We start from the raw sequence: 25,110 nt of genomic DNA, 5'->3' as shown, positions 1-25,110 counted from the left end.
CGTGGAGGTGCCAGGTGGTCAATGCAGGTGCACTTTTGACTCTTCCAAGTGGGGTTAACGTTTTTCCTCTTTAAAGGCAGCATAATGCCAAGAACAAGTGGTGTCCTTTGGCTCATTGTGTTCAAGTGAGTAAAACCATGAATCAACAGCACCATGTTTTATGAGTCCACTGTGAAGGTTCTGAGGGTGTCTCGCAAACGCTCAGTGGCAGCAGTGGACAAGGATCTAAGTAAACTTAGACAGTATGCGTTGGTTTTTTGCTGTTACCTGGTTTCACATTTTGACTGGAAATCCCCCCTTGAGTGCAAAACTCCAAAACTTTCGGAAAAGGTGGTCTGGGTGAGAAGAAATTGTACTAAGTTCTTTCCTAAAGAGAAATGTCAGCCAGGGGTCCTGCTTGAGCCTTCTTCACTGAGTGCGTGGTAGTTACACGTGCTTGTCTCCAAGCAAGAAAGAGCTGAATTCTGGGGTATGGGCACCTGTGGCTCAGAGCTTGTGATGGATAAATGAGCAGTTAGATCCCAAGGGTAGTATGTGAGAGAGGAGGGTATTTAACAAGAAGACTTGGAAGTAAAACCACTTAACACATCTTCCTTCTGTCTTTGGATGTTGGTCTGGTCCTCTGCAGATATCCTAAAAGATCTGCACAGCCAGGGCTTATTTTAGAAGCAACATGGAAGAAATCAGGGTGAAGTGTTGTGTTCAACTGTGGTTTGATATGTATCAAAATAATACACTATGTCCTAAATAAGAAACATTTTCTAACAAAAAGAAATGAACCCTTGGGAATGATGGTAAGCCTATGGGAAGCTATGAAATTATTTATTAGGAACAGTGTATCCCTCTGGGTTTGCAAAAAGTTCTGTTTTTAGCAAGAGAAAGCTATATTTACATGAAGATCAGCATGATTTCATGATTACCAACCAATTACAAGGGAGTTTTCTTTAATAAAATAGCTGCCAGTAAAAAATGGAGATTGTTTTGCTTGCCTCACTGAGGGTTTTACATTATGTAAATTTAAATAAATGTATCCTACTTTGTGTGGAAACTGTTTGTGCCTTGTCCTTATCATCAGCTGTGGAGAAGATTGAGTAGGTTGGAGGTAAATTCAGTATTTTCCTGTTCAGCCCCAGGTGTCCTTCTCTTGGTCAGGAGACAGAGAGAGGGTGCCTTTTCTTCTCAAACTGTGGACAAAAAGAAAGCCTCCAAAGCCACCTCTTCCCACAGCAGCCAGGAGAAGATGTGCTTTGGAAAAGGATTAAGTTGTTGTTACTTTTTCCTTCCTTTTTTCTTTTTCACTGTTTTCTCCACAAAAAATGTCTCCCTGACATAATTTTTTTGTTGTTGTTGCTGTTTTGAAGGACTTCAGATAATTTTTCCCTCTTTTACTTTAGGAAAATTTGGTAATCTCTCTGGCCAATGCTTTTGTGAAGTTCATAAAGCACATGGAATAGTGGTAGAGCAAAACCAGCTGCCAGTGAAAACACTTGATCTGCAGAACAAGTTGTTTCTGAGAAAAGTTGAGTAATGCTTGATTTGATTTTGTTTTGCTTTGCTTTGGTTTCTTGGCTTCCAAATCAGTGCTGAAAAATACCTGCCAACTGTAATTATTTTCTGGAAGCTTAACTCAAGGTCTAATTTTACTGGAAGCCCAAAGGAGGGGAGGAGACCAGAGCTGGAGAATGGCAGCTGATTTTGAATGATAGTGATGTCAGACATACTTAATACAAAAATTAACTTTGCTGTTAATAAAATAAACACACGATGCTGCTTTTGGCCCAATGTGGGGAACAGACTCCGTGGACGTACTTGTAGCATGTTGGCCATTTCCCTGCTGGTCCAAAAACCTTTGCTGGTGGCTTTGCTTGTCTTTCACCAAAACGTCTTGGCACGTGTGTAACTTTGAGCCCTCAGCTTGATTGTGGTTGAAATATATGTGTCAAGTGCTTCATCTGGAAAGAAAATCCATGCTGTTCTGATAAGGAGTTTGAAAGTATTAAGTTGCTTTAAATACTTTAAATAGTAGGATTCAGGGTTCCCATTTCCCATTGTTGAAAGCTCAGTGTCCTGCCTCCGAAGCAATTCCAGCATTTCTGGATGGGTCTGCTAACACCTTCATTGTCCAAGTTTTCCCTTCAGTAGGGGAGAAAGGAAAAGGGGGGGGATGGAACCTTTTGGACTGAATCAACCCAAAGAGCAGACCGTTCAGGGAAGTATTTAATTTCTTCCACATTCTTGACTTCCTTCCATGGCTGCAGCATCACAGGCAGGAAGAGGTAGCTTGTTGTGAGACAGATGAGTTACACCCAATGGCTTTGTGTCAAGCAAAAAACCCAGTGATTTATCTTCACGCCCAAGAGGAATGATTTGAGAGGAAACATCGCTTGTTCTTTCAACTTGACTTTTCTTGATATGATTCTGGTCATCCCTGTGCAGTTCTCCTGCCTTTGTTCAGGGCGAGCTGCACCCATGTTGTGGGTTACTTAATTGAGTGAAAGATCAGACCTCCATTTCAGACCTCCAAATCTTTTGATTAACTTTCATCAACAGTTTATGCATCATGTGTGCCTTCTGGTTTTGTTATCCATCACAAAAGCATCTGAGGAGTTTAACTGTGGTGCTGATGCTTGCACAATATTTCTGAAATGAAGATGGTAAAGGACTGATGTTTCACATGTGCTTTGTATGAAGTGTTTACAGAGCAGAAGGGTTGTGGCAGGAGCAGTTAACTTTGTATCTTAATAGTTTAGCAAAAATGTTTGGGAAGAACACAGTGGGAAACTATTTTCATGTTATCCTCAGGGGAAAAAAGCAGCCATCCAGTGTGCACCAGGCAGGACAGTGATGGTGCTGGGCACAGCTGAGTTTTGTAGCTCATCGTGAGCATGGAGAAAGATGAGTAGGTTACATGGGGAAAGAGACTCTCCCCTCCCTCATTTTCTTTTTCTTCAGGGGGAAATAACCCAAACCCGTATTTTTTCTCAATTTACCTATTGAGACTAAACTTGAAAGGTATTTCTAAACCACAGGGTTTATCTGATTTGTCTGGTTAGGCAAATCAGCATCTGCTTGGGGAAGGAGCCAGGGAGGGTATCACTGCCTTTCTTTTAAACTTCAGGTAGAACCTTAAAATTAGAGGTTGCTGCAAGTCCCCTCCAGCATGTTTCCTATAATTTGATATTTACGCACAGAAAGCCTGTCTAGACTCTTACCAGTTGTGTTTATTACACAGTGTCGATCACTGCGTGTCTCTCCTTGTCAGCTTGGGTATGTAAGATCCAGCCTGCTCTGTCGGCATCTCCCTATTCCACATAAAACTGCCCCCAAAAGCCTTCCCTCCTTTTCCCCAAAAAACTGCTTCTGCCAGGAGCCCCACAGTGTCCTGAGGACCCATCTTGTCTGTGAGCACAGAACGTTTTGCTGCTGCTACAGCCTTGCTGCATAGATCTCAACCAACTGGATCTGCTTTGATAAAACCATCTTTCCAAGCTGTGGGTGTTTCATTGCATTGAGGGGCTGGAGGCTGATCTATTTTAATCTGGAACCTGCTGCAATTATGTTTAGTTGTCTGTTTGCCCACATGTAAAATGGGGATTGTGGTGCCCTCCATTTTCTTGAAACCAGTCCTGGTGGCTGAAGTGAGCAGCATGTTGCAAGGACAGTAGCCCCTGTGTTTACCAATAAACCTTTTTTGAGTTTCCTGGTGGGTTCAAGAGAAGTAAAATCAGTTTTAATAGGAACTGCAAATGGTCTCCTGTTTGACCTTGTGCTCATATTTGTTTATCTTTTATTTTATACTGTAATTATAGGCTTTTTGGAAAAGACTGCTCTTGCTCCATGGTTACACAGTGTCCAGTGAAGTGGGATTCTTGCCCATACTACTCCTACATACTACACATATTTAACTAATAATTAAATCACATGCAGCTCTCTCTCCTCTCCTACACAAACTGCTTTAAACTGTTCAACCACTCCTTTCACCTCTCCTACTTGAAACCCTGTGAATTGTGCCTAGAATTGTTCTGAGCTTGTCAGAGCTCTCTGCTCTACTTTTTGTCACAGGACACACTGTGTACTTACACACTGGTAAATCCTCTATATTAAATGGGAGCAGAAGGTGGTTTGTGTGTTCTGAGGACTTCAAAAGTTGAAAACCAAACAATTTTCCCCTTTTCTAAACACTGAAATACTTCTTGTCTTAAACTTGCAGAGACGTCCTTCACAGAACGTGTGTTTAAGAAAGAGGCAAATTGGAAATTTGTGGGCAAGGGGTTAAAAAATCAAACCCTAGTTTGGCAGGTAGATATATGTTTGTTCTCTGTGTTCACACTGGTTTACAACAGACGTAGCATTTGAGTTGTGCCTGTCCATTGCTGCTTCTGGAATTACTTTGCATATTTAATGAATGGTTTCACATTAGATTTATTCCCCAACAAACTCTTGCTTCCCATTATCAGTCTCTTCTGCTGTCATCTGAAACTCTTCCTTTCAAAGTATTAAGCAAACACTGGAGATCTTGTTTCTGCAGGTATTTGTCAGTGCAACCTTCACAGCATTAAAAGGCTGAACAACTGCCCACAGGTCTCAGTTGCTTTCTTCATAACTGTATGAATGTTGGTCCTTCTGGGACCAAGTGCTGCGAAACATGGCGTGTTGTCCTGTGCTTCTGCACAGAGCCTTGTGAAGGTGCTTGTTTAATTTCAGAGGTCATTGGCCTGCCTGGCAGTGCTTTCTCAAATTGCTGCCTGCAGTATTGAAATGAAATCTCATCCCTTGCTGCCAGTGCAGTTGAATTTTACAAGATGCGGGTTTTCATGAGTGGCTGAAAACAAAGGCCAACAGTGAGAACTATATATATAAATACAAAAAATGTATTTTTATTTTTTTTTAAGGAAATAATTTCCTCCTTACTAACTAAAAAAAACACATGCACATGAAACGGGAAGATTTTTATTTGCTTTTTGGGACTGGAAGCCTACCAAAGCAGTGATAATTGGCTTTATTGACTTTATTTTCCCTCCAATTGGAACAATACTTTTTTTTTTTTTTTTTCTCCTCTGGAGTTCAGATTGTGCTCTTTGGAAATGACACTGCTTTTCTCTTCCTGTCCCACAAGGAGCAGATTTCTCTGTCACTGGGTGTGTTTTCCCTGTCCTTCGCTGCCTGTCTCTGTCACAGGCTCGGATGTGGTTTGACCCATTACTCCCCAGTGCTGCTACACTGTCTGTCTGATGGTCCTGGTTCCAGCTGTGCAGTGCAGCTAGTTCCTGGTAACTGTTCTTGTTTATATAAAGGGCAGGATGCTGGGAGCATAAATCCATGAACCCGACTAGCCTGGTATTAGGATTTCCCAGTGCAGGCTGATAGATGGGTCGTTGTGACCTGGAGGCACAGTTCTGTGCATCTTCATCTGGAGTCACAGCTCATGAAACTGAACTCATTGTCATAAAAATAGATACAAGGGGATGAAGAAGGGATCTAAGAGGAGGTCTCACCACCTCTCTTCAAGGAAGGCATCCTCATAGTCATGAAAAAGATCTTCACCAAAACTGCCTTGTGTTTCTAGAGGAAAAGGGAGAAGTGCCAGGATGCCCTTGTGAGTCCTGCCAAGGATGCACAAACCTTCCTCTGATCCAGCTTATCCTTTTTTAAAGGAGTACCCTGCAATCTTAATGCTTGTGTAGTTTTCAAGTTTGTAAACAGCAGACCATAGAGTTAAGATTGGTAGGGTTTTCTTCTCACTTGGATTTTAACATTGCAGAATTGCTATCACATCCGTTTTAAAACATGCTTTTGCAGCCTGCAGTCAATTTTCTTCAGCAAATTCCATGCTTGTAGAATACGTATAAATGCAATATTGTCATTAATGACATGAGTGGTGTCCTAATTATCTTCATGCACTGTTTTTGTGTGTCAAAAATAGTTTAGCCTTCGTTTCAGAGATCGGATACTTCTTTAGTAAGAAAATAATTGAATGTTTTGGGAACATGCTCCTGCAAAATAATGATGGAGTGCCCTGTTGTACAAGAACTCGAGTGCATGTTAAACAACTGCAGGCAGATGCATTTTTTAATTTAATAGAAGAGCTCATTTGAATGTTCTCCCAAGGGAGCAACACTTCAGTGAGCGTGTTGGTTGACTAGTAAGAATTAAAATGCTGCTATCAGAAAGGAAACCCTGTAGGATGTCATGTTTAGTGGGGATGTTGAAAAGCATGTTTGAGTGTTTGAACTATTAAAATATGAATTCTCTGTCAAAGTTTGGAATGAGGCAGATAATCCTTGATCAGGTGAATAAAAGTACAGTACTGGGTGTTTATGCAGTCTAGGCCATACTTTCTCTCTTTATCTTTTCCAGAAGTTTGTGAAAATTGAAGGTAATTCTGTGAATCTCTTACTGTTTCCTTTACTGAATAAACATTTAAGGAGCTATTAAATGGATTAATATGCTGTATTTCTATAATACTCTCTGAATTTTATAACCTGCAATACTTCAAGACATGCATTTTCCTGTGAATCTGAGGCTTGTGCTTCTCTGAGCATTTGGGATACAGGAAATATTGAAAGAGTCATAACGTTAGTAGCATTTTCCTCCTCCTTTTGTTCACCAAACCCTGTTGCTGCTGGCAGTGAACACTTCTTGTTTGTGCCTGGAATCCAAACGCCACTGTTACAGTTCCTGAATGGGCTCGTATACTCCAGCTTTTGAGGTAGCTTCAAGAATTTGAGAAGACTCTTAATTACAATTTCAATTTATCATTGTCTGTGCAGAACTTTTATTCTCTGGTCTGCCTTCCTGTTACATGTTTACTTTTCACAACTCCAGCGCCCCTGGCTCTGCATTTGAATTTACAGCTGTTTTGTAAAGTGTGAGGAGAGTTGCTTTGTTTTCATTTTGGCTTTTTTTCAGAAATACAAATTACTTGACAAAGTGGATAATATGCAGAAAAATTCTTGTATGCCTCATGTGCAATTATGTCTATATATAGTGCAGACTAATAATCTTTGCAGAATCACAGTTTACCACACCAGCTCTGAAATCATCAGTATTTCCAGTAAAAGTGCTTTCTTATTGCCCCTTACATGTCAGCAGTGATAACTGCTTTGGTCATTATATTCATGGTAATTGTTGACTATATAACCTCATACATTTTGGTTCATGAGAGATTTATAAAGCATAACGAATAAACTGTGCTATCATGATGCCTGGTAGGCATAATTTTTCAGATGCTGTGTTAAAATGCATTTCGCTTAGTCTTTTAAAATATACTTTTATTAGTTTGCTATTGCAATGCAAACAATATCAACCCTTTAACTGACGATCCCCAGCTTTTTGCTCACCTTCAAGAATACTTGGGATGTTGCAATCTGAGAAAGACGTGATACTTTTCACCTGAAGCATTTCTACTACCAGCATTTCTTGGCAGAAACGCAGCTTTACACAATGTGCACTTACATAATTAAAAAGCTGTACTTTTTTCTTGATCTTATTGTCCAAGCACTAATTATATAATTTGTATAAAAGCATGAAACTTAAACGCAGCCTATTGCCATCTTAAGGGATAAACCTAGTGTGCTTTTTAAAATGCCATTTTAAAAAACTCATCAGTGAACAGGTGAAACATGTATACAATTCTGTAAGAACATCATTCCTAGGACAGCCAAATCCCTCCAGCTGTAAGCTTCCCTTTGATCCGAGGGATTAGTGGAGATTTCCATTTTTGCATGGCAAATTTTGGGGCTGTTAAGGATGCATGGAGGAACCACATGTCGATGGGAGAAGTGTCACCTAAGAGTAATTGTGCTTCCAGTCCTGTTCCATGCACCGTCCTCCACACTGTTTGGCACAAGCCCTTACAAATGGGCTAGAACATTGCTCTGTGAGGAGAGCCCTTTGGCTGCTTAGTTGGTCAAGAGGATAGAAGTCCACTTATTCGATGACCTGAACTGTCACCTACAAACCAAGCTAAGTGTTGACACAACTTTATTAAGGCTGAGGATTTAGGATGCAGTCGTTGGAGGGTTTAGTGCTAGTCCAGCACCTTTGGGTGGCGTCACAAGGAGAGGCAGCTTGTGTCACAAGGTTGGCTCAGAGCCTTCTGATGAAGGCAAGGTTTTCCTTCACCTTTGGTGAAAAATTGAGCATGTTCTTGGGTAATATAATTGGCTGCAAAGGGAATCCCAAAGTCTTAGTGGAATTACAACTCATGTTAGAAGAGGGTGATTTTGACAGGGTACACAGACTTTTATGGAAAAGTCCACCATGTTATAACCCATGCTATGACAAGTGTGGTTGGTCTCTCATCATGTACCTGTGAGGATGCTTTTAGGAGAATGTTTTGATCGTGATGACAGTTAGAGTTAGGAAGGCTGCAGAGATACCAGGAGGGGCTGTTCAGGTCCATGGAGAAAAATGAAATATGAAATAAGAGAAGACATGACATTAGTGGTGTTTAGAGGACTAGAAGATAGTTGTTTTCTAAGCCAACAACATCTGTATGCAAGAGAAGGGCTGATTTGTGTCAGCCATTCACACAACTCAAATTGGTATTTACAGTACAAATAATGTAACGTGCTTGTAGCTTCTCTTCTGGTGACAATCATGAGCAGTGCAAGAATCACGTTGAACAGAGTCAGGGTTCAGCTGTCCAGTGAGCTGTGGCCTTTGGAGAAGCTTTCTCTCAGGCAGAACTGTTTTCAATTTAAAACCAAATGATAAAATAGCATCAGGCAAAATAAATGCTCAAAGAACTGGAACTGTCTCAAAGGATTATCAAAACCATCAATCTCCTGTTTTCATGTATCCTTCAAGAGCTTCCAGAGCAGCATGGATGAGGTGGGCTGGTACAGAGCTGTGATCCCAGTCTGATCTCTCTTCTCCTTGGGCGACTGCGTGGGAGCTCAGCTGGGGTAGGTTGTTAGTGCAGGAGGTCAGTGTTTAACTCAATCTCATTCCGTGTTGCTCTTCTTCTCTACTTCAGCATCCTTTCTAAGCAGTATTTGTTGGTACGGTACCCAGTGAAATGAGACAGGCCACTTTGACGTTTGTGGTTGTTAAAACCTGATTTTGTAAATAATTTACTTCCAGTAGGCCATTACACTAGGAGCAGCTGCAGCTCTTTGTCTGCAGGGAAGAATCAAGGAGCTCCTTGGTGAGTATTTCTTCATTTTTCAGAAGGGCTGTTGTTGCTGGAGACTAAAGCAACACAACTCAAGGCTGTAAAATACGTGTGCTCAGGGACAGATGTTTTAAGGTGCAGAGAGGTGTCACACGAGAGCTTCTGTCACCCCACACATGTGCTTTTGTTATCCAAAGTAAGAAAACAAGAGTCTGCTTAGTAGATTAGAGCAAGATTTGAAGTGAGGATAAAAATTGCAAGCAAGCTAAGCGAAAATCTATTTACTTTTTTTAATGATTTCAAGTCGAAATGTTCTCACTGTTTTACTAGAGGTGGTTGTTTGGTTGTTTATTTTCTGCAAGGAATAGGATGGATGACATTTGTGAATACCATAATCAGGTTTCAAAATTTATTTTATTTTTTCATTTATGTTTTTTCCATCCACTGTAACATGAAGGTCTCACAGTGCCTGCTGTTGGGTCGGGGTAATAGTAGTATCTGAAACTTCCTGTAGGTTTCTCAGTGTGTGTCCTTTGTGCTTCAAAGTCTTCAGTAGTGTACAGTGTGACAAGTTTTGCTTTTTGCTATTGTCAGTGTGTAACAAATGCTTAGTTGTTAAAAAAAAACCACCAAACAAACAGTACAAACCCAAACATTGCAGTTCTAAAAGCAGCCTTTTTCATATTAGATACCAAACTGATGCCCCTGAACAAATGTGCTTTAATTAAAACCCAGATTATTGTTAGTTGCAACCAAAGATATTTTCTTTGTTTCAAGACATGTCTTGACATGTGAATCAGATGCTCAGCCAGCCTATTAAATATATTAACAACACTTTATATTTTTAATCTCATGTTTGGAAGCAGCATGGCAAGCATCACTCTAATAGGTTGCAGGTATTTCTTTGTTTGGTAGAGTGTATCTGGAATTTTGCTTTGATTTCATGGCTTTTTCTTAACTCTAACCATCAGAACACAACTCAGCAGAGCCTGCTGGCTGTAGCTTGGCATCAAGAAGAAATTTTGTAAACCTGAGGCTTGAGATTTTTCTGTCAAAAATGAGATTTCCCAGTTGTACTGAAAATGCATCTCAAATCATTGTGTTAGGGAGGTTGACATGCACGTGTTGCAAGGGTTATGGGCTCTTCCCCCCTGACTTTCCTATCCTGAAAGTACTTATTTGTGTCTCCTTAGAAGAAAGCTGCATAATAACATAATATCCTACTTATTCTAATTTAGAAGTGTCATAAATATTAATATTTAGGGAGGGAGGTCTCATCTGGATTAATGTTAATCAAGGTCACCTGAGATTTGTGAAAGGCAATAAATACATGTAGCTTTTATAATCATAAGTATTTTCACCAATTTTGAAAATTATTTTCTTATTAATTAGCAGAAAAAAATATTTTTGAGCTCTGGAAAGCAATTTTTATGTTTAAGAGGATGAGAGATGTTTTCTGTCCTCAAAACCAGCTGGCAGAAGCTCCAGCACAGAGTGGTGTTAAATCTGTTTGAGCTGGGAGAGTGTGGCACCACGGGAGCAGGAAATGAGGTAAGAACAGGCATTTTTTTGAAATACAAAGATGTGTGTATTTGTGCCTTCTCAATATTTTGTTTGGCTTTATAAGAGATATTTATATGTGTGTGTGTGTCTGTATATATAAACATATATAATGTATATAATACAGACATATATATATCTACACACACACCCACTTCTGTTGACTTTTCATGTCAAAGGGAAGGGTATAGAGGAGAACATAAATGCATATTCAGAGGTGCCTGAAGATCCACAGGATGAGCTGTGGTATTGGAGCCCACCCTGTGGAGCATGGTGGTCTCTAGCACAGCTTCTGCTTGGTCACACATTCATAACTTGTACTAAATTTGCCTTGTTTACCTTGAGGTGTTGGAAGATACAAATTTTTCTCTCTGAACCAAGCATGGAGCTGTCTAGGGAAGCTGAAGGTGGCTGGGCTTTTCCTCTGGCAGGCAATGCTTCTTATGAAGCATCTAATGAAATTTAATTAACCATTATTGTGAGATAAGTGAAAATATATGGGCTGGGTGTGTGGGACCAACAGGAGGGGATCCAAGGGGGAAGAATATATTACCTATAGTCTCAGGAAATGGGAGTGAATGTGTAGGAGTCAGGATTGTTTATCAGTTTGTCTTGCTCTGTTATTTTGTTTGTGCCTCCTTATATGATGCCTATTTACAGGGAAAGCATCTATTGACAGGGCAACTTGTGGAGTAGGTTGCAGACTTAATGAAGGGATGTTAGCAAGAAGCTGTCTAGCATAAGCTGACTGCATTATTGTTGAAGAATACAAATTCTTCCCTCTTAAGGAATGGTCTGAATGCACGTATGGAGTCTCTCATGCTAAGCGTGAAAAATTAATCTTTTGATTTATAGTTAGTAATCTTTGAGTTACCCTGGCCTGTAGAAATTGGGGAACAAGGTCTACTGATAGTGCATAGCAAGAAGGTTCTCGTGGGTTTGTCATACAGATTATGTAAGAGACAGGCTTAACATCCAAGAACCGTCTTGCAAATTATTATGCCACATCATGACAGCCCTTCCAAGTGTTTTCCACTGACTGAAACTTGCTATGAAATGGTGCTATGCTTCAAGAGGGGTGTTCAGAAGTTGTGAGAGATCTACTGAATTACAGTGCATCAGGATGAAGCCTTCTGGTAGTAAGGCTAGTCGGCTGTTCATGTATATAAACAAAGTGTGTATGAGGATGATTGCGAGAGATAATCCTGATCACACACCAAAAAATTAGATGTCTGTTATGTTTCATCTTGCAATACTAATACTTAATCTTATTGCTGTTTTGATTTAGTGTTTTCTTCATTTTTTTAATTCTGTATGTAGAACTGACTGTGGTAAATAATGAAACGAAGGCAAGAAATGAAATCCTGTGATGCTGGTGTACCTTTACCTATTATTTTCTGGCACATTTTTGTGGGGTTTTGTTTGCTGAATCTCAGTGCTAGGCTGTCATTGAGCTGTCTGCATTAAATCCCAGGTCACAGTTGTACATTATTCCTTCTAATCTGTGTTACCTTGTGCTTGTCAAGATAAGTTTATTCCACTCTCAGGCAGCTTAATTGTCTGGCTTTTCTCTGGCCCATTGGGATTCTACAGTTTTCTCTAGTCTTGATTAATTTGCACAGTTTAGTGCCACCCATCACGTATCTCTCTTCCCTGCCCTCTCGTTTTTGGAGAAGTAGTTTAGCCCATCTCTGTATTTGATGAAGAATGCTGATGTGGGGCTTTGGGGTGGGTTGTTTTTTTCAGTGTTGAAGTTTATTACTATGAGATCGGAGAGGAATTAATGAGGCCTACGTGAAGGCAGGCAGGCTGTAGGAGTCCTCGGCTCTAAGTGAGGTTCATGCTCTGGAGCTTTCCTGGAGGAGTAATTTCCTTGTGCTGACATTCAGGGAGGCCTTTTGAGGGTAAACTTGCCCTTGTGAAGATCTCCCTCTTCTTCCCCCTCTCTTCTTCCCCCTCTCCATGTGGCAAGAACAAGTGACTTTCTAAGGTTCCTCGAAGCCTCTTGCCAGGGCTCTGCAATGAAGTCCCTCTGAGATGCTGTCCCTGGCTTTTGAATGTTCAAATAACAGCAGCATTTTCTTTATCCAAAGAAACCAAACACATTAACTTCTATGACTGAAGCAAGGTTTTGTGTATTTATTTTTTTTATCTTTTTTTTTTTTTTTTTAATATATTTAATGTGTTTCTCTGGTTGTTTCCAAACAGTCATTAATTCTGATTTCAAACAACTTGAAAGGCTGATGGATCTATCATTTTCAAGACCATTCCAGAGCATTTCTCACTCCTCCCTCTTGATGGCTCAGATGGAAATGGAATATTTTTCCCTGGTAAATTTTGAGTAACTCAAACATCTGGTGTTCTTGCAGACTGGGGAGTAGGAAAATGTCATGGGGATGCTCCTCAGCTCAGACACTGCCTGTATTACACCCATTAGCTACCAGCCATGCAGTGGTTGAGAAGTGATTGGGGCAATTTATTTATTTTATGTCTTCAGTTCAATTTGCTTAAATAAACAGAATTTGTTCCTGCTGGAAGGGAGGTTCCTGCCTGCAATCTGCTCCCTCGTTTCGGAGCCCCTTGTTGTGATTCCCAGATGTGCCATCCCATGTCATTGGTATTCTGTGAGGGTGCGTGGCCACTCGCAGGGAGTGAAATCCTTGGGGCTCAGGGGGGAACTCACCAGCCTGGGCTGGCTTTTCACTTGCAAACCACCAAGGAAAGCCAAGGGCCACGGTGAAAATATAAAAGCGGTGGATTTAATCATGTAAAATTTGGATTACCTGCCCCTCCCTATGAAAACATCTCTGCTCTGTAACACCAGGCTTGGTTTTTATACACAAATGAGAGCTGTTCATCTCCTTCTCTGGGTCTGTACTTTGGCTTACATAAAATCAGATCTTTTTTTTTCCCCTAGTAAGGCACTTAAGCAGCCTTCGCAGAAGATTAATGTTCCATTACACTTTTATCAGTTACGTTACAGACTGAAATGCACTGGTCACATGTGGATTGATCTTCTGTGTCAAATAATAGCAGAAATCAATACTTTTTTTGTTTTGTTTTAAACAGCATATCTAGAGAAATGCTTGTTTGCATCAAGTAGCTCCTTTGTTTTATTGAGTGTCTCTGGGGACCCCTGCATGCTGGGGAAAGGGGTTGCCCAGAGTGAAGACTTGAAGCCATTGGTAAGTCCAGCTTTAAACCCCAGTTTACATGAGCATCCACATAATTCCTCTTGTTGCATTTCAGCTTAACATCATCATATGATTCCACGATTTGTCAGAGGCTATATAAGATCATTTTATTGCCTAAAAAGAGAGGAGAAACCAAGCTGGTAGGGCTCCAGCTTCCGTTCCAGCTGGTACCGTCTGTGCATGCTGGCTGGCAAGCGCCCGAGGAGCTGCCGTTCCTGGATTTGCATCCTGACTGTATTTAAAGCTTGATTTTGGGTGCTTGCTTGGAAACTCAGTTTTTGGGATGCTTTGAGGGGAGTTCTTGGCATTTGGTTAATGAAATGCAAGCGGCTGCTTTGTGTGCTTTTGATAGAGAGCCTGAAGGTGATCAAGGCTTCTTTCCTCAGGTTTTTCTGCTGTATTTCTTCATCAGGTGAGTCGTGGGCACCTGTCTGAGCCCTGCAAAAGTCATGGGAGCCACGCGATGCGTGTTAGCTGAGGACCTTGCAGAAAACAAAGTTTCTCTGTTTAATTCCTTCACCCTTATACTTTTTATTTCTTTTACTCAGCTGGGCTGTCAGAATAAGAGAGTTGCTAAGCAGCTTCTTCCTTTATTGTCATGGCATTTCTTTCCTTCCTCTGTGTTTTGGGGACTCCAGAGGGTCTCCTCTGGCAAGCAGTTGATAATTCCCATAATCTTACTACAAGGTGGCAGGATGGTGCTGTTAGCACAAAGGTGATTCCACCTAATTCCTTATCAAAATTGCTTCTTGTGCTGCTTGGTTTCCTCATGGGCTCGTACAGCAGGTTTCAAACCAAGCTTTCCTTGTGCTAGCTGCAGGTGAAGTCTTTATTTAGGGTCACTGAATCACAGAATGGTTTGGCTTGGAAGGAACCTTAAAGATCACCTAGTTCCACCCCCCTGCAACAGTTTCCTTTCCCAACCTTTTGCTTGTGCTCTCTGCACAGCAGTGCTGTAAAACCTCTTCCAGGGCTGGTGCTGGCAGTGCCATCAATAGGGAAGCCTCAGGTTTTATCACACAGCAGAAGAACACAATGAAGGAGCTTTATGTCATGGCAAGCTGTTTGTCAGAAAAGAAAGTGAAATTATTTCCAGGCAGAACGTCCTGATTTTTTATTTTTGGTTTTAAGCTTTACAGCATACTTGGAAACCTGAGCACTTAGGCTTTGCCTCTCTTTGTAGGAAAGAGAAGGAAAAAACAAAAAACAGACAAAACCAAAACAAAAAACACGGCAATTTCTGTTTTTTTATCTCAATAGATTTTAAAACTTATTGGTTTTCCAAAGAGGTGATGGTCTCAAAGAGGATTCTTCATGTTGTTGCTGGGACTTTATCACCCTGCTGTGGAGGTGCAGTTGTGAAGGTCTTTGCGTGCAAAAAGGCTCTTCTCTCCACGTGGTTCTCCCCAAAGCCTTGCAGAACCAGAAATCCTCTGTCTTTGCTCTTTTTTTAGCTTCAAGCTCTTGTGTCGATGTTCTGGGTTTAGTCTTTGGAGTTTCAAAGATCTGAACTTCACCTTGATGAAGTACAGTCTGTTTATGAGCTCTGACATATGTATTAAATGATTCATTGTAGATGACAAAACAGTGGCTATTTGTCATGTAATTTTTTAATTATAAAAAATAGGATCAAAGATAAACAAGGTAAAGAAAGAAGGATCCTTTTATGAGCTTCTGGGGTTGATGCTTTTCTGCTCTCTCTATCCTAGTGACGTTTTTGCAGTGGGATGTAGGCACCTTTAAATAGTCTGTTTAAAATATAATTGGTAAGTGCTCAGCTATGGCATTGTGATTCAGCTGCGCAGAATGTGCACGTAGCGCGGGGATGGGAAAATAGAATCGCACTGACTGAAGGATTGATGGTGTTCTGGTGCATATTACTTTGGAAGCTGAATTTCAGGAGACTGTGTTTGTCAGTTGTCTGGCAAGGTGTGATTTACAGGCACTGCAAAGGGCGCCAGCGTTTACAGTTATGTTGTTTCGAGTTAAATCCTGTTCTAGGGACCTGAACTCACATGTTTTTTTTAACAAATAACATTGAGGCAACTTCCAGTTCCCAGCTGTGACCATCCACCTTTGTGGGCTTGGGAAGGAGATGCACAGTCTGTGCAAGATCTTGTACAGCCCTGGTTTCTATTTGGGGCCATAGAGCAACACCATTTAAAAGCTGGTTTTGTGCGGTGCAATCAGGTTGGTTTTATTCTTTTAGCATTGCAGAAGGGAAAACCAAGATTAGAGAGCCGGATGGGATTTGTGTGTGTGATTTAAAAACTTTCTTGGTGCTGCCATACTTTAAAAAAAAAAAAAAAAGAAAGGAAAAACAAAGTAAAAAGTGCTGTGATTTCTGCCTGGGAGGATTGTGGCAGAGCAGAGCACAGACATATATGTCTGTGACCAGGTCTTCTGTAAAGGGCTGGGCAACTGTGGTCTGCTTGCCAAGCTTCTTTGGGATTTGAGGAAACCATGGGTGAGCTTTCTGTCTGTCCTGCAGGCCAAAGGGCTTTTTTATAGTCATCTAAAACTAGGTTTTGTGTTTCAGGTCAGTGGCTGCTTTGGGTGCTTCACTCTGATGGAAATGGTTTTGTGTCTTTTAAGATTCTGGTAAGCTCCGATTTTGAGTGTTAGCTTTTGAAGAAGTACTACAGCTTAAAATAGTTGGATTCCCTCTTTCTCCCTTTTTTTCCCCTCTTTTTTTCTTCTTAATTAATTGTCAAATTCAATGGTTTTTTTAATTTAGTCTCAATTTTGCTTTCCTAACATAATGAAAGCATATCCAAGAGAGCCTGCCTGCTATTAGAGTTCAGAACCTTATTTCCTTCTTTAATTTTAAAAAGAAATCCTTCTCCCACTTGAAGCTGTATGGGGGAGAGGAAGGCTATAAAGACATTGTGGAATTTACTTTCAGGGAAGCAGCTGCTATTTTCATGTGCAAAAAGCTAAATGGGGGAGTAAAGGGTCCAAGGAGCTTAACATTGTACAGCTGTTGGTTTGCTGCAGCTGCGTTGGAGTTTTCCTGTTGCAGGGAATCCCAGATTCTGGTGGGTGAAACAGTCCTGCTGGTCCTGAGCTAGGGATAAGGAACCTGCAGAGCTGGAGATGGAATGATTCAACTCAGCAGGTTATTGCAAGTAGTCCTTGCTGCATGTGAAAGGGGAAATAAGAAAAAAATAAAGAAGGAATAGAGATATAAATGAAATTTAACCAACACTTAAATTACTTCTCAAAGTGCTAAAGATACCAGGGCTAAAGGCATTGAGGTAAGTCCCCAAGGAAGATGATACAGCCATATGACATCACTGTAGGAAGGTTATAAAAAAACCCAAACAGATGCTGTGCTATTTAGTACAAACACTGTTGAAATGTGATGGTTTTCATGTAGTTTCTGCACAAATATCAACAGTAGGTAAAAATACTGCAAGTTTAAAAGTTGCTGAGTTGGCTTTGCTGAATCTTTGTGGCTATGTGGGTAGCATGGGGAGGTACATGTTGTTCCTTGGCCTCTTCTGCTAGCAACAGTACATAATAACTAAGGCCCTGAAGGGTCTTGGTGCAGTGGACATTGAATTTAAAAAGGAACAATATTTAAGCATTAGAATAATAAAGTAATTGTAAGGAGAGGTCCTTGTGGGCAGAAGGAAAAGGAGCCAAAATAGCTCCTGGTGAGCCAGTTCATTGTGTCCCCATGAGAAAGGAGTTCTGCTCAGAGCGTGGCAGAAGGAACTGGGAAATACTTTTGAATCAGGATTGTCCTTCTGGTCTTGAGATGATGAAAATGGTGCAGTGGGTGAAATATCCATGTGTCTGTGGAGGTTGTCCTCTGCCCTTGGGTATGGATGAGGGGTCCAATGTGGACCAGTGTAGGACTGGCCTGGGTGATGCTTTCACATCCTCAGAGCCATCACCTGCTCAGCCTTCCCTCAAAGCCACCCAAACAGTGCATGTTCTCATGTCCTTCTTGCTTTTCTAAGTCTTCTGAAATTTTTGTAATCCATATTTCTCTTTTCTTTAGGGGACCTGTATTATTTTGTTCCACTGTTGCAAATCGAACACTGTGTTAACTTTTCTTACCATTAGTTTTCTCTTCCTGGGTGAGCATCTGTATAGCTTTAGCATTTTTTAATGTCTAGACTGCACTGGCATATTTTGGTGTGGTTTATCTACAAGAGTTATAATCCTGTAGCCACTTGTATTGTTCTGGCAGCACAGCTCTTAAAAAAAATCGTATTACACTACAATTGCTACTGATTGTATTCAATGGGATCTGGAGCCATTTCCAATTACTTATTCCACATTTCTCCTCTGCTCCTGCAGTTGAGGAGAATGTACTTTCTTCCCTGCTCTGTGTGGGTTTCTCTCCTTTTCTGACTCCTGTGAGGCTTTAATGTTTCCAGCTGCTTTTGTTTTCTCTCCCTTCTATAAATGTATTGGCTTGGCAGAAAAATTGCAGGGGGAGCTCAACTGTGTGGCCCAGCAACTGTGAGGGGGCGTGGGAGAACGCTTCATTTGCTGGTTCCTTTCAGGATTATTTCCTGCAGTTTGTTTGTGCTCAGTTATACACCTTTCACAATGGCAGGACCTCAAGCCAGCAATTCATCTCCCTGACTTCAGAAACTTCACTGTCCCGCAGCTAGACTGGTGTGTGACCCCCTCCTCTTCCCTGCATGTGTTATGTTCCATGTGCTGCCTGGAGGGAGTCAGGAGAAGTACTCAAAATATTTTTTTAATGGTTCCTGGTCCTTGAGAAATTTCTACTTTCAGTTTCCAACAGTGAATGGCACTGGTTAGTTAATAACCTTCACTGTAGGTGAAGAAAAGTGAAGGTGCAAACTCACTTTGCAAAGAAAACATATTATTCAGTGTCATCTGCAGTCGTAGTCCATGCTGTGCATGCAGGAGTCCCTGCTGTGGCACTGGCATGCACTGGTGCTTCCCTAAAAATCTGCTGACATGGAGACTCATAACTTTTGATCTGCAAAAGTGTTTTTTTTAAACCAGCTTTGGATGAACTAGGTGAATCCAAATGTACCTATCCTGCTTGGGTGCATTTCATGACAGCAGCTGGATCACTCTGGATTCTTGATCCAATCAATTGCACATAGTGGCTTGCAAAGAGGAGTCAGAGCACAGACTGATGTGACCTTGATGTTCTGGGAAGCTGGAGTGGCAGAAGTTCTGCTCACTCTACTGGAAGCTCACTCTACTCGCCGCTTAGAGAGGGCACAGCCCAGGCAGCTGGGAGCAGTGATCTCTGCAGACATGGACCGTCTTGCTCAGCTGGCTGACCTTCATGTTGAAGCAGATAACCAATGCTCTGATGGTGCGTCAGTGCAGGTCAGGCCTGCAGCTGATGCTCAGCAATGAGCAGCGGGTGGGTAACAGCACCCAAACCACAAGAGACCTTTCTAAAAAGATGCTGTGTCCTTGACCTACCTGCTCTTTGCTTCAGGGGTTTTGCTGAGCTGGGGCTCACGGGCAAGTACAAACATTGAAGGAGTGGTTCTTAAACCTCTTTCTGTACCAAAAATGCTAACAGCCTGAGTGAGATGAGAGTAATATAAAGACAGCAGGTGGTTTCTATGTTTTTAATCCTGATGAAGTCTGTTGCTGCCTTGAGTGCTCCTTGTCGTACCCCTGGGAAGTCAGACACCCATCACCGTCATCACTGGGAGGAGATCTACAATATTCCCTGCTCCTGTGCTGTTGATCCAGCCCTGGGCTTGCTGGTTGTGGCTGGATTACAACTGTGTCAACATGAACTGAAAATGTTTCAATTGGGTTTGGCAAGTCTACTGCTCACTGATTTGTAGCATAGGATGGAATGTAGTTTAGGTCTTAGTTTTTGAGTATCCACGCTTGGCTATGCACACAGCCACTCACCAATTCACTGTTGGAAGGTTTTCTTGTGTTTTTTATTAAACAAAAGAAAAAAGGCTCTACCCAAAGCTGCAGCTTGGGTAAGCTCCTAAATCTGTGTTGAGGGAAGGGAGTAAAGAACATTTTTGCAAGCTCTGAGCCTCCAGTGAGGCTGTCCAGGAACGCTCGTGCCTGAATGCTGGGTGAGGAGATGTGCCCAAGGAAGGGGATGGCTCCACGTTCATGGGAGCAGTGACACATTTCTTTTCCTCCCCACAGCCCAACTTCTCTCTCAATGATGTTTTTTCAGCTGCCTGTTTTTGACCAGAAGTTTCTGCAGCTTTCCTGCTCCTGAGCAGAGCCAGCTTTTGAAGCTGCCCTTCCAGCTTGGGTTGCCAGGGGTTAATCTGTGCCATTGAGCATGGTATCAGATGGGATATTGCACAGGGTTCTCAGATCAAACCAGACCAGTCCAAGCATTCAGTACTGTGGCCCTTCAGTACCAGAAATCCCGTTTTCTCCTCCTTGAGGAATAGCCCTGCTAAGAGAGATGGAGCAGGAAGTGTGATTTTGGGAACCAAGTTGCAGTGTACATCCCTTTCCTTCCTGTTGTGCCGTTTAAATAGGACTGCTGTTGTGAAATGACCTGAAATGTGTGAAAAAAAATCCCTGATAGAAATGCCAAACCCTATACAATTCTTCACAAAAGCCAAGAGTGAAATTAGCTTTTGTTGTTAGTTTTAACTTATTTTTTTAGCTAGATTGTAGCTGTCATCCCAGCTGTGGAGGAGGCAGCTCTGCATGGGAACAGGTGCCTGTGCTGAGATTCTCCTTGCTGGCCTGGAGGAGCCACATCCCATGGTTTTAAGAGCATTTCTGCTCTTCAGTCTGTCATTCAACTGCTATTGGATTAGTGAAGAAAGATTTCTTCTTTCTCTAGGTCATCTCCAAAAAAAGGAGGCCCCTTTAAATTGTTTTGTGCTTTAGTTGCACAGAAAAACAGAGGTGCATATGGCAAATGCTTCCTTCCTGACACATTAGCAGCAGGTCCCCAGCACCTCACCCCCGTGGCTTCTGCCTAGCTGAGTTGTTTTGTTTTAATTTCAACCTAAGTGGCTCACAAAGTAGCTCCTGCCAAAGCTCTTTGGATGGAAAATGCCTCGGAAACGACCTGGGGGAGGAGATCACAGGCTCCATCCTGCTGCAGACATCCAGCAGCCTCTCAGCCCCCTCCAGCTTGCAGCTGCTCTGCTCTTCCTCTGCACCGATGGATTTTTCCAAACTTGTGGCTTGGCCAAATTTACTGGGGAGCAAAGGTCTCCAGGTGAATGCTGGAAGCACACAGCATAACTGGAGAGCGTGTGTGCAAGGCTAGAGGGGCTGAAGGTGGTTTCCCAAGGTGAGGTGGGATAATCCCATACTGTATGTTTGGAGGTGATTGTTTGGGGAGATAGATTAATTTTTGCTGTATTTGTGGTCATCATTCATTGATGCAGCTGGAGATGGGGGAGCTGATGGGGTGATTTCATTTCTGTACATTTTCAAGGCTTTTCCCAGTCAACTGATGGGGAGGCTTTTTATGGTAGAGCTGTTAGGATGGATCAGTGGGTCTAAAGGGGGATGAGACCCTGAAAATCCTTATGCTTAAGAAAAAAGGCACACAGGCCCATGGGAACTATTTGTTCACTTTGTCTGAAACAAGACTGTATCAAAGTGTCAAAGTTGCTGTTGTACATTAATGGCAGGATTTATCTGTGAAATCTCCCAGGGACTCGCTGGTGGTGTTTCTCCTTATGGGACTGAGTAAGAAGGAGACACTTCCTGTTGGTATCATGTTGCTGTTGAAAGCTATTCCATTTGGAAATCACTTTAATATGTCAAAAGCATATATGGGATCAGCAGGAATGCTGATTGCAAGCAAAAGAAAAAAACGAAAGGCTGATTTTGCTGATAAAAAAAGTTAGATAAGCCTCAGCAGGGCAAAGTCTGTCCCGTTATAGACTGAATAACCTGTTGATGTGAATTAGTAGGAATAATTCAAACCAGGCTCTCCCTGCTGGGAAAAACATGGTAGCTGAGCTTCGATGGCTTTGCTAACTTGAAACGTCCCTCATGGAGAGCAAATTGAGAAGACATTGCTGCTTTCTTTTTTTTAGGAAAAAAAAAAAATCAACTGGAAATCAAACAGGCCCAGGGAAGTTGTGGAAACCTCATCCCTGCAACTGTTCAAGACCTGGTTGGGTAGGGCCCTGAGCAACCTGATCTGGTGGGAGGTGTCCTTGTCCATGCAGAGGGGTTGGAACTAGATGATGTTTAGGTCCCTTCCAACTCAAACCATTCTATAATTCTATTACATGATTCTATGGTAAGTCATAGCGCTAAGTTAAATCCCAGGATTCTGCCTGGACTTGGGTGTGTTATGGAAAAAGCTAGTTTTGTTTTTCTTTGTAGCTTAGGCTTTTTTCATGCTTGCACAAAGCTCATTGCTTTGATCTCTTGAGTTTTGTGAAATTTTAACCTGATTTCTTGTGTGGTCAACACAGAAGGAAGCTTTTAGATGTATCTGCAGCCTGAAGAAGGGGAAAGATCAGTTATGTCAGTGCAATAAAAATGAAAACAAATACACCTGTGGCAATAAAAAAATTAACATGTATTTGTTGTAAAATACTGGAGATCCTCCATGCATTGGTCAGTGTTTGGATTTCAGCTGTGGAAGCAAAATGTTTTGTCAAGACTGCATCCTTGGACATGGCCATTAGAAATAAGAGGATGATGAGTGTATTAATGAATTGTCAAAAGAACTGGTAAAAGGAAAAAACACAATATAGACAAGCCTCAAAAACACCCCCAACCAACCAATTGCTTAAGTTTACCAATGGCAATTTCTGTTCTGTGAATTGAGTTCCCCCTTTTTTAGCTCAGAAGAATCTTGGGGTACAAAGTAGAGCATCTCGGAGGGTCTGTAGTTGTCTTGTCTTGACCCGCACCTAAGATGTTAATCTTAAACCTGCTGCATTTAATTTGGGGGTGATGCAGACGCTTTTGATCTGCCTGAGAGCTTTTTCTCACTAGTGTTTTGCAGATAGGAGCTTGTAAATTGCCTCTGGAATCTTGATAATTAATGGTGGTGGGTGGTTAACATGAACTGCAAATGGTTTGAGGTTTTTGTATTCTTTTTATTTTTGGCTTCGAAAAATCTGTGTGCCCCCAAAATGCTCAGGAAGACAAAAGGGAAAATTCTATTTGTGCAGAAGTGGGGGAGGAGGTGGAATGGATGCATTGTTCTGCTGCCATTTGAAATACTGCATTTCACATCCTCAGAACCTTCTGCAGGCATCCCAGTGAATGAGGAGCAGCACCTCATTTCTGACCAATACCCAGACCTCATCCCTGTGGGCTTTGGTACTTGGGCAAGAGAGGTTTGAGAGGTTTCCCTGAGGCTGGGGACGGTGTAAGGCTGGGGAGCATCACGGTGTCTTTCAGACTTGGTCTCTTGTAAAAGGGATACTGCTTTTCTTTCACTCTTTTGTTTTGTTTTGTTGTTGTTGTTGTTTGTCTTAAACCCTCTGCTAATTCTGGGCTGCGTTAACTCTCTGTGTCGCGGTGTCGTCTGTCTTGCTGCACTGTGTGTACAGTAGTCCAAGAAATGTGCCTGGAGGTGTGTGTTGGACTTGCCTTGGAGGTCATTTTGTAGTAACTTCCTCAGCCCAGTGTATTGGCATGAGGAGAAATTACCTCCATAATCCAAGGATTAGTTGTGTAGCTTTTTTCAGATAATGTTGTGATTACTGTTCTTTAATGTAAAAGGTAGAACTTGCAGTTCTTGTATTCCCATTTGTTCCCTTTCATCACAGTGTGCCTTCAAACGTGACCATATTTTTAGTAAGGTTGGCGTGTGCTACCAAGATACTGCAGGAGAGATTTAACTGTGGATATTTTTTTTCTTCCCTCCCCCAAAGCTTTATCCTTCTGCATTCATGTTCTGCGTCTGTTTGCTTCTACAGCTCACTGGTCCTGAGTGACAGAACCATCACCCTCCTGAATACTAATCAACAATTAAGTATTTTGCAATTTGTTTTGCTGTGTGTTGGCTGTGTAGAAGGCTTCACAAAAAATCCCCTCCCCAAAACCAACCCACTGCTATGTTATGAAATACATTTGCTTTTTATTACTTACCAGCCGTTTCCCTTTTGTAAGTGGTCCCTGCTGAGAGAGAAAAAGAAAGAGGAAAAATAATTGAATATGGCCACAGCATCATTCATTCAACAGGTAGTTCTAGGAGTGCAGTTGGGGTGTTGTGTGCCAGATTCACACACTGGTTCTGCAATCTGCAGTGATGACCCCTGTGCAGCCTGTCAGGGGTCCCACCTTCACACCTCCCTGGCTTTTCTGGGGTTACCTGGGGTCTCCCTTTGCTCTTTGTTGCAGCCTTGGTCACATCCTTTTTGCCTGGGATAAAGTAACTGGTTATATCTTAAATCAAAGTTATTGATTTCAGGCTCTGCTTACATTGGGGCTCCTGCTTTTATCTGAAAATCTGTGGTGAAAAACTTGATCATTTTTCCCTTCTGATTTGTTTCAGCTGGTCTATTAAAAGCCATTGTCTTTAACCAAATTTGCATCCTGTGAGAAACTCAGCCCACATTTAATTTCCAGTCCAGTTAGCAGTTCCCCTTCTCAGTCTGCTGTTTCTTCTTCATCTCTCACACCTCTCTGTGTCTTGACCTACCTCCTGAGCAAGCACAGCATGCCTGATGCTTGAAATCCTTAGGGATCCTCATTTCCCACCCCAACAGGGAGCCGAAGACCTGTTCCCTCCATGCAGGCTGTCATGCATGAAGATGAATTCTCAGCCACAACCCTTGCTGCGTGACAAAAACTTAACAACAACCACTATAGTTTACATAAAATGTGTGTGTGGGTGGTTGTGACGCGGGGCAGTGTGATTGGGATGGCTTGCTCTGGGTGTGGACTGGTCGGATCTGCTCAGAGGGATCTGGAGAGCCGTTTATTTCTTAGCTGGGCTGCAGCTTTGTCTGTTCCTCTGGCAGGCAGATGGGTTGAAATGGTTTGAAGAATAGCCTTGGTGATTGCTTGAGGAGGAATAAAGCTTCCCATGCCTGATACTGACTTTTGCTGCAAAACCTAGGTTTTCTTTTTTTCTAAAAAAAAAAAAGTAGGTAACCATATAGGGTTAAAAGAAAAGCTCAAGTGGGTCTGCTCGATGCCTTCCACTAACAGCATTAATTCCTTGCTTTAGAGTCCTGTGTTTCCAGGTGAGAAGCTGGCTGTGGAATTAGAAATTCATGCTCAAGTGTGTGTGTGTAGGAGGAAGGAAAAAAGGAGAAAACGTGTGTGGGAATGTACTGAACATAAACTGAAATG

General features: G+C 41.9%; 1 protein-coding gene across 4 annotated transcripts in view; it reads left to right on the top strand.

Moving 5' to 3' along the window:
• C7H1orf21 (chromosome 7 C1orf21 homolog) overlaps positions 1-25,110 on the top strand; it is a 106,143-nt gene that overhangs the window by 18,374 nt on the left and 62,659 nt on the right. Inside the window, exon 1 of one of the 4 annotated variants that reach the window (XM_051624409.1) lies at positions 16,456-16,473. The exons of the other annotated variants lie outside the window; for them this stretch is intronic. The gene's annotated coding sequence lies outside the window, so the exon portion shown is untranslated. Of the gene's footprint in view, positions 1-16,455; positions 16,474-25,110 lie in introns of those variants that run through there. 4 annotated transcript variants of the gene reach the window in all.

The sequence above is a fragment of the Apus apus genome, chromosome 7 (genome assembly GCF_020740795.1).
Source record: "Apus apus isolate bApuApu2 chromosome 7, bApuApu2.pri.cur, whole genome shotgun sequence".
Lineage (NCBI taxonomy): Eukaryota > Metazoa > Chordata > Aves > Apodiformes > Apodidae > Apus > Apus apus.
This window is presented reverse-complemented; position numbering and strand designations above follow the sequence as displayed.